The sequence below is a fragment of the Strongylocentrotus purpuratus genome, unplaced genomic scaffold, assembly GCF_000002235.5.
Source record: "Strongylocentrotus purpuratus isolate Spur 01 unplaced genomic scaffold, Spur_5.0 spur5_scaffold_19, whole genome shotgun sequence".
In the NCBI taxonomy this organism is placed as follows: Eukaryota; Metazoa; Echinodermata; class Echinoidea; order Camarodonta; family Strongylocentrotidae; genus Strongylocentrotus; species Strongylocentrotus purpuratus.
In genome coordinates, this window is record NW_022145604.1 from 13,673,548 (window position 1) to 13,683,951 (window position 10,404).

The 10,404-nt window shown below is 36.5% G+C and overlaps 1 non-coding gene across 1 annotated transcript; it reads right to left on the reverse strand.

The window, feature by feature from the left end:
* Positions 1–2,081: 2,081 nt before the first annotated feature.
* On the reverse strand, positions 2,082–5,028 carry LOC577219. Its single transcript, XR_004064945.1, has 3 exons — positions 4,838–5,028; positions 3,382–3,583; positions 2,082–2,266 (listed from the first exon to the last, which is right to left on the reverse strand). It is a non-coding gene; the product is annotated as an uncharacterized LOC577219 (transcript).
* Between the last annotated feature and the right edge of the window lie 5,376 nt (positions 5,029–10,404).

Below are 10,404 nucleotides of genomic sequence, written 5' to 3' on the forward strand. Positions count from 1 at the left end.
TTAATGAATAATATTCTTTGTCATAATGATTTACTCCCATTAAAATATCGAGGATGGATATCCAGGCTTTTAGGAGTCTTGGATCACATCGTAGTTAGAGTATAAATCCACTCCAAACTTAGTGTGAAATCCACGCTAAAAGTAGTGGTCTAAATCACTCCTTTGAGAGCGGATACCGTTATTTGATTACACTCCAAACAAGAGTGGATTTCCATTTCTGTAAATTTAGAGAGTATCATTTAAATGATAGGCCATATCATTTTTCAAATAATTTGATTTGAAAGGCGTCGCGTCGGTTTAAAATGAGAAGGAAAAAAGGGATAATTATGCAGCATTAGTGTTATGACGACCGGGAAATAAATTATTACTGGTAGGCCTACCTTACGGATGACAATTTAAGTATTCATGCCCTTACCAGTTTTTTTAATTTTGTTTTTCCTCTTTAATATTTTTGTAATTTTCTAAGTATGTGAGAATTAGAATTGTCCCGATGTATGCTTCTTGATAATCTGACATATTAAAGCGTACATCTAAAAATATTCAACAAAAGTCCTAATTCACCCGGCCCACTTTTGTTTTCTTGAGTTACGAACAACACAAAAATCATCAAATTTTCAAGGGGTATGAGTAATTTAGTTGTTAACTGTATATTTTTAGATTCAGTATGAGAGAGAACATGTGTCCCTTGTAGAATGTTCGGTGTACCCAAAAACAAAAAGAGATTAAATAACTTAATACCCTATTTTCTTTTCTTTTGCATGTTTGAAGGTTTCAAGGTGTGTAAAATTGTGGGTAAATTTGGTCCAACACTTCCCGTTCAAATAGGTTTAGTGTTGCTCGTATAAAGGGGCGGGGTAAGTCTAGGGCCAGCTTCTCGAAACCATAATATTAAGTCCAAGTTATTGGATATCCTATAGTAACGCGTGTTAATTCTACAACACACGTTTCAATAGGATGTCCAAGAAATACAATTTCTCATTGCTGTATAAAGCAAGTTCGTGCGTGCGCCAGTAAATGGATTGATTGATTGATTGATTTATTTAAAGGCACTTAAAAAAAAAAAAATCACATTTAGCTGCTGGGCTGGTTTAAAAAGGGGCCGTGAAACAAGTACAATCAACTCTTAAATACAAATACAAAAAAAATCAAAACAACACAACAAAATATATTGGCCTATCATCACCAAAAAAAAGTATAGGATCTTTTTAAGACAGAGCATAGAAAAATTCACGTGTAGTGACGATGATTAAGGTTCATGGAAGAACCAATTATGGCAGTATAATGTACCCTGAATGAAAGGGGATAAAGAGTGAAATGCAGTAAAATACAACGCAACGTTGCACAGTTCACTTTGCATTCACATTGTGGATGATGTCTCTGTCCAGAGATGCGTCAAAAATCTTATGACGCAGCGTGAGCACCGGTCATTATAATGCTCGATGCACATGCTGCGTCATTTCGACTGCGCTAATACCAGCCCTTAATACCAAGCCTCTGAAGACAGACAATCAGTCAATATTCATATACCAACTATTAATTTAAAGAAATTGTTGCATTCTCCATGCCACTTTCACACGAGTGCTCCAAATAAGTGTCCAAGTCGCTGACGGAGCAATGCGTCAAGCAAATGACGCATGATATCTTTATTAATACACGCTTAAAAAGCCCAAACAGTTGCAAGACTGATTTCCATTGGGGCTGTGTGAAACAATGTAAATACATCAAATAAACACAGAAATGACAATGGTACATCAAATGAAATAGGCCTATCTAAAGCAAACAAGAAATAACAGGCTCAGGAAAAAGAACAATAGAATAGTATTGCCGGGAAAGTATATTTATATGAAAAACAATAATCATGAGTGGCCAAACAAGAGTACTGTAAATATACTTCAAATTCAAATTGGTTAGAAGAATTGTTACTAGTTCAAATAAACTGCCGGAAATGATATATCAAATTATAAATAGTCCAATGTGGCTGGTCAAGAAACTGCATTGTTACAATTAAGGATATGATAACAATTCTGTTTAAAGTCAGCAAAAGAACACTTGAAAGTGAAGTCAAATAATAAGCATCGTACGTGTGCATCGTGGGTGTCAGGACTCCGCCATCCTCATTTTGGCGGGGCTGACGCAATCTTGAGGTACGCTAGAAGATCGGCTCGTTTCTGTTGGTCCTTTTTTAGAGCTCTAAAGAACATCCTGGTACCGGGTATATGACCATGCTCAAAGTAATCCCATAGCCTCCTGTCATTCCAAATTATACCTGGGGAGTGTTTCACAAAGACTAAGATTAACTTTACGTTGGACTTAACTGTGACAGGCCTTTCATGCCACTGGTTTCTCTCACCATCGGTCTCTCAATTATGATCTTTAGATAATATTTTTTCCTTCAACAATGATTTATCAAGGAAGCTGAATTTTGTAGATGTGTGACCATGATTTGTACGTCCCTTGAGATGAGATATCATTGCCTGTTAATGATGAGAGCAAACAGTGGCATTAATGGCCTGCCATAGTTAAGTCCAACTTAAAGTTGATCTTAGACTTTGTGAAACAACCCCCTGTAGTGATAAAAGAATGGTAATGGTAATGATAATGATTATTTGTTTGTTTTTACTTTTGGCATAGCACATTTCGCATTACAAGGATTAACCACTACCCAACCAGCAACAAAATGTCAAATTTTGCATACGATCTACAGCCAAAATCTGAAGTAAATTTAAAGAAAATTGGATTTGGATGAGGGCCCCCCCCCCCCCCAAAGGTTTTCATGAAGCACCTCCATCACTTTGGCAGTGGTTATTCTAAATTGCACAAAGTGGGGCATATCCATTGTGTAAAAGATCTGTGAATATTAAGGGTCCCAATGGACCAAAGCTCATAACGAACTGGTTTATTGAACAATTTTCAGTTACATATTTCTATAAGCAAGTTCATAGTTGCAGTCTGAGCATGAGCAGATAAAGGTCATTGCAGACTCAATTGTGAAATACATGGAGACACAATACTGGACACGTACTCATGAAAGTTATGTAATCATTATTCATTTACGCACTCCATGATACACATGTGGAAGTATTCTTTCAAAAGAGGAAACAAAGGATATTTATGTAGCACCTCCATCGCTGTAGGAGTGATTATTTCAAAATGTACACAGTGAGACCTCTTCATGTTTTGAAGATCTGTGGATATTCGGGGTCATTTGGGCATGTGCTAACCGTGAACTGGTCTATTCTAATTTGTATTGAGGAAAAAGTTAATCAATAAAAAACGTTCTTTTCGTCATGTTCTTACAAACATCAACAATAATACTAAAAAGGATTACATTCTAATTATTTTGCATCCCTGTCAAAAATGTCATATTAAGATCGTACATACCTTTCTTTTCATCGGATTTAGCGAACTTGTAGCCGGTAGTGGGGTGCCCGCCTGGCGCCCCCAGACCCCCGATAAGTTTGGTCCCGATCTGCTGGTCCCACCGGGTTCAACGCAATGACACGAAGCGCATATATTTGCATATATTACCTTTCCTTTCTCTGGGTCTCCGCTAGGGAGGGTCCATTTAGTATTTTCATCAGCACTGCAGATTAAAACAAAATATCACATTCTTTGTAATCATTCTTTATTCTATCATTTTTAAACGTTATATCAATATAGTGCCATCGTTGGAGGGGCACCCATGTCCATCAGAGTATCAATTTATTTGGCAAGAAATTGAAACGTGAGGAAAGAATTGTGAACTACATAGAATGTGTGCGTTTGTGTGTGTGTGTGCGTGTGGGAGTGTGTGTGTCCGGTCGTGTGTGTGTGTGTGCGCGCGTGTGGGTTTGTGTGTGTGCGGTTGTGTGTGATGGTGTGTGTGTGTGTGTGGGAGAGATAGAAAAAAGGGTAGAGAGAGAAATTGCGTATGTGTGCGTGCGTTTGGGTGTGAATGTGTGACAGAGAGAGAGAGAGAGAGGGGGAATACAATAAACAAAGATGAAATTTGATGAAAAGAGAGGGGGAAGAGTGTGGAAGACAGTGGGGGGGGGGGGGGGGCGAGCGATGAAACAGAGATTGAAGGAGCTTGGAAGATAGTGGGAAGCAGGTGCTACTTTAAATACAAAGTTGGAGGATGGGGAGGGGAGGGTGATATAATGCCAACCCATCTTTTAAAATCCCTTGACCTTGGGAATTTTAAAATGGCCACTAAAAATAATGAGTGTTCTGATATTCAAGCAAGCATAAACAAAACACGATCGCAAAATCTTTCAAGGAATCGACTTTATAACGGCAAGTTTGATACTGTAGAATATAGGGACGCCAATGAAAAATATCCATGTGTAACGTGTATACGCATTAAATAGTCAACCGTGTATCTAGAACCTTCATAACGCCGTACTAATCAAGTGTTCTTCGGGTAAAAGCATGGTACCAAATTTAAGTACACTTGCGGCATCATACCACTCATTCTTATAGTCAAAATATATCGGCATCTTTTAATAAACAGTTACTGATGTAATTGACACTAGATGCGAATTTAAGACTGAGTGTGTATATTACGTGACTACGGCCAAAGAGGTATGATAAACGATCAAGTCACACTTAATATTCACTTTTCAACAAAAACCCCGAGGCAATGTCAATAACGTTGTGTGTCACCTATTGAAGTGAGCGAAGATGACAGAGACATACCACATAATCCGAAAAAGATTTCTAAAGGCAATACCACAGGGTATTGAAATTACCATGAACAGTAATTCGTAGATTTAACGCTAAGAACAAGAAATATAATTACTTGATCGTATAAAATCATTTGTCAACATTTAGAACAGAAAAAAAAATCGATTCTAACCTCATCGTTTATTGCAGATATTTGGCACTTGGTCGTCAGTAGAAAAGCAAATATATCGATGCCTGCTTCATACGTTTCTTCCAAAAAAAGTCCTCAGGAGTTCATGTTGTCTTGGTACGTCAGGGCTTGTCCGAGTTACTCTCTCAAGTTGACGAGCATTTCCGTTCATTCTTCTTTCTCGTGGTACCCGCACTTTCACAATCCATGGACCGTCTCTCTATTGAAGGGGATGTACATGTATTGATACATTTACCATGTAAAATTTACCATGTAAAAGAAGACTGACTCCTATGTATGACTGACTTCATTTTCCTTTGTACGGCAGTATTCAGTACTTGGACAATTTAATGGTTTATCAATTTGATATTTTGATTATACCATATGTTCATAATTAATTACATTTCACAATATTATATTGATATTTCTTCTAATTTTATTTATCTTGGTTTCCATGACCTTTATTTCGTAAGTTATTTATGTTTTTAATTTGTACGTTTTAAGTCAGTAAATATTATAGCTACGTCAGTATTTGTGCAGGGATGTCAGTTTGCTGAAGAGGCAATCCTGCTCTAATAAAATTGAAATAAGTAATAAAGAAAGAAAGAAAGAAGTATACAGATATATATACCTTACAGCGTCATTAGACGGACATATGAAGTGAAAAATGAGTCATTAAAAAAGTAGACATGGTCATTAGCAGTACATTTTCGTGTACTGTTAACGATTGAACAATATAATTACTGCCCTCTTCGTACGTTTGCAGGCAGTGGAAACTTAAAGACCTCCCAAGAAACAATAGGTTTAATCATTAGTCATTAAATTAATTAGTTACATTGTTTTGAAATTAGGGTTAGTGTGAGGGTTAGGGTAATGTACAGTTTGTATGATGTCCGGTTCATTAACTATTTGGGGTTATATATATATATGTCATGTTATTACAAAATGTAGTGTAATATATATATATTTACACAGATGGCATTAAGTCCTTGTATTGCAATTTCAACGCAAAATAAAATGTCAAAAAGATATTCTGAATGATATGCAATTATCATGATTGTTCAGTGAGTAGGAACAATTGTGCAGCTTCTTCTTCTTCTTTTTAAAAGATAACTCTCAAACTGATGACATCACACAGTACTCTATCTATATTTTCGAGTCTGAGATAACTGATATTTGTCAGTGGATTGTGACATATTCATGAAAAAGTCTTTCGTTTGTCGTGTTCAAAAATGTAATTTGACTTCTGTTTTAATTTATTTCTCCAAAGTGTCCTCTCCACTTGGTACTACTAAAAAAATACATATATTTATTTTTGTTTTAATTTTGGTGGTCATTCTGTTTTTACTTATTTCTCCAAAACTGATACTGAGTATAATTTTTAGAGAAAATAATAAATAAAACACAGAAAAACAAAAAGACCACAAAAAATTTGTCATTCTGACCAATTTGTGGTCATTCTGTTTTTATTTATTTCTTCAAAGTGCCTTCTCCATTGGGCACTATTCAATATATATATATATATATATATATATAATTATAATATATATATATATATATATATATATATTTATTTGGGGGGGGGGGTCGTTCTGGTCATTTTGAAACAAATGGGAATACAAAATGCCGAGTGTAAATGTCATTAGATTAAATTTTGCCAGAGCAATTGTCGGGCCACAAAATAAAGGGGAGGTAGCAGTCACATTGTGTTCAAGGAGAGAGAGACAGACAAACTGACTGATCGCATACGGGCAAGAGAGGGGGCTCCATCCTAAATAGGATCTCTATACTTTAACACCCCAGCAGCCAGATAAATCAGCTAGCTGTGCTATAAATAGGCTGAATATGCGATTTCTTCCCAGGGTTCAGTAAACTATTCACCGGGGAATTCCACATATATAATTTCTTTGTTCTTCTCGTGTTCATTCTTCTTTCTTGTTTAAATTCAATCAATTGGGTCTAATGTTTGAGCACAATGAAATAATTGCAAATTATTTATATTTGTCATTCAAATCTTTACGAGATTCATCTTCGGTGTTTGATGTTCTTATTGAAATTCATTTACATTCTTAGCGTCTATATTCTCTTACATTATTCACACGTTTTATAAGCAAACGATCCTGACCTTGTGATTTTAATTTATTGTTCTCTTTCTCTCCATTTCTGTAAATCCCCGCCTCCTTCGGTCTTCCTTCTCTCTTTCTCTCCCTCTCTCTCTCTCTCTCTCTCCGAGTCTCTCTCTCTCTCTGATTCCCCCTTTCCGCTCCTCTTCTATTTAACCCTCTCATCCTCCTCCCGTTTTTCTTCATTTCTCCTCCCTTCCCCTCACTGTCTTTCTCGCTCTCTCAATCTCTCTCTCACACTGTCTCCCATTTCAATAAACGGCTCACGTAATATCGCTTACACTGGGGGATTCCACATGTAAAACATGTAAAATCATCACTAGTCTTTTTACCCAGGGTACCCAAATCGGTTCAATTCTGCTTTGCAATTAATATACCCCAGCATATATATAATACAAGTAGGCCTATATCTGTATTTTAACTTTTCAGTCACATTTGATTTTCGAATTGCTTGGTATGCTTAATGTTTATTTTCTCCTTAATATGAGATATCTTGAATAAATTGTTGTGTGTTTGTTGTTTTTATTTTTTGTAATTCATTCTGTTATAAAAAAACAAATATAACAAAATATATAAAGGTTTCGTAATATTTTTGGTGATATCAGTCATAGTTACATCGGGCAAAAATATTTTAAAATGTTGATAACGTTTCAAAGGATAATATAGACTTTAATGCTTGTATTCCCCTACCCTACATACCCCCACCCCGCCCCCTCTCTCTCTCCCCCTTTCTCTCATTGTATCCCTCTCTCACTTCATGTAAATCCATATATAATGTAATAATAAATCGCGAACAAGTACATTCTTAAATATATTTTTAACCCTTTGCCCAGACGACCTTGTTATGATCAAATGCTCTTTGTGTGTTTTCGATGAATGGAGGCAGTATTGCCACATCATTCCATATATTTTATGTTTGATTGTGTGTGGGTTTTCCCACCGTATATTCAAGGCAGGGTCGATGCATCTGGGTATGCTAGACATGGTTACATACAACGAGGGTTGTAGAATGCTTGGAGTGCTTTATCCTGTCAAAATCAGAGAAATGTATTTGTTGGTATTCAGCGCTTTGTCTTGTCTGTTACAAAAATAAATAATAATAAATAACATTACAAAAAGGGGGGGGGGGCGTTTTATAAGTTTTAAAAAATTATTTAAATCATCACGCGATTACACTGGGCAATCATGGTGGTCATATTTTCATTTGTTTTGAAAACAATTACCACCCGACATGTCAGGCCTTAACTTCGTTAACTAGGTTACAATCGAGTTTTTGTTTAATTGAATTAGTTCGAATACCTTTTGCACTCTGTGGTGCATGTCTTCTTTATGGATTTCAATTTATTGAAATGGAATTTTATTGCTGTAAAACACGATCAACCTTTGTACTTGTGTGCTTCTGGTGTTCTTTAGATTCAAGGCATTACTTTCACTTTAAAGGTATTAACATAAACTTGATCAATACGCAGTCCTTTTCGAGGTAAAATACTTGATCGAGTGCATTCATCTAGAAGGACAATGTGTATCTTCCATGTTATTTAAAGAAAAACTTGTATTTGATCTCTACTTAACTCAATTATTTAAAAAATATATATTTATCATTTGTTATCATTTGGGTTTTTCCACTATTTGTTTAAAGCACAATCTGCACCGAAATTATGATAAGAAATGATAACGATAAACAGTGGGCAGCGTACACAAACAGGTGTACCTCAGTTTCAGATCTTACTAATACCATTCCAATGTCCCCATGACGGTGATCCATCTTATCTACAACAGTTTCTTATAAAATATGAACCGATGAGAAATCTGAAGTCAATACAAAAACGTACGGTAATGTGGTCAAAACAAAGTTTTATGGTCAATCAGGTTATGAGCATTCTGCCACTGAGCTATGGAATAGTATCCGACATATCGTAAGGCTAGCTAAGACAGTAAAACAATTCAAAGCTGCTTTTTAAAACATATATTATTCATGTGATTAAATGATGTTTGTACTCATTACTCACACATATTTCCCCGCATTTTTGTGTATGCCCTGTAACAGCTGCACTGCTAAAGCCATGGTAATTATGCTGCATTATTCGAGCGCTTAGAGACTTCTGACAAAGTAAGTGTTAGGCGCTATAAAGCACTGTTATTATTATTATTATTATTATTATTAATACCATATATCATATTCTTGAAGATCTTCAACATATTCAATTCTCAATTTGCCATTCTCAACAAGCTACAAGGAGAGTCGGATCTTTCAAATGCAGAACATGCTATGCTTTAACGCCTAGTACAGCTATATAGGGAAAATATAATTGTTTACCAATTATTGACGACATAGTACAGAATCGCAGTACAGTTGCGATTGATCCCGCCATCAAGGTGTAGATCGGGGGGCTAGGGGCGTGGGGAGGTAGTTCCCCCCCCCAATAAAATGTTTCTGTTTTAGATACCGGGTGATTTAAAAAAATGTTGCTGAAATGACTTTTTAGTAAATTATACTTTTTAGGCGTTTGTTGGAACATCACAAATTCCTAAATTTACAGTCAGGCAAGAAATATGCTTATTGAGGGGCCTACATGTCAGGGCCGCAGAATGGGGCTCAGGGGCCTCGAATCCCCCACTTTAAACCAAATTGCCTCGCCGATTCGCGGCTCGTGGACGTTGATCTACATGTAAGCTAATAGATGCCAGGAAAATATCACTTACAGGGGGTTCAAAAAAGCAACAACAACAAAAATCGCCTCGCGGCTCGTGGACGATGCTCTGCATCGTCATTGCGTCAACCCCTCCCCCTTGGCAAAAAGCTAGATCCACCTTTTAGGTCGTCCTAATGGATGACCTAAACCTCCCCCCCCCCAACCAACGAAACTGAATGTCGATCGGTCAAATTTTCAAATTTCGGGACCAAAAAAAAATATATAATGTCCTCTTAACCCCCCCCCCCCCCCCCCCCAATTATCAGCGGCTGGCTGAGTCGTTGCGAAATTTTTGGGACCAAAAAAATAAATATATGTCCTCTTTTGCAAATGGGGGGGGGGGCACCAACACAAAAGGGCACTTTCTGGAAAAAAAGGGCACCTTCAAAGGGAATCTTTAATGCGAAAATATACATTTTTTAAGACATTAGTATACCCCTATAATGTGATTACATTATCAGGGATGATTTCAATATTTGTTTCTCTTTATACATCGTAAAAGATATTGCTTTTAAAAGCATCATACCTTGTGGTGGATGTGATGGTCTGAATAATCATTTGCAAGGAAGCAAGGCGAGCGAGGAAAAAATCTAGATTTATGAGGTTGCAGTGCGAAAAATGACATCTAATTAAGAGTTAAAAGCAAATCCCGATAGGCTTATAAGCACATTTTCATAAAATAACATACATAATAACATAATTATTAACATCTATAAATGCGAGCGAGCAAGCGAGCGAGTTGGGGGAAATTGCT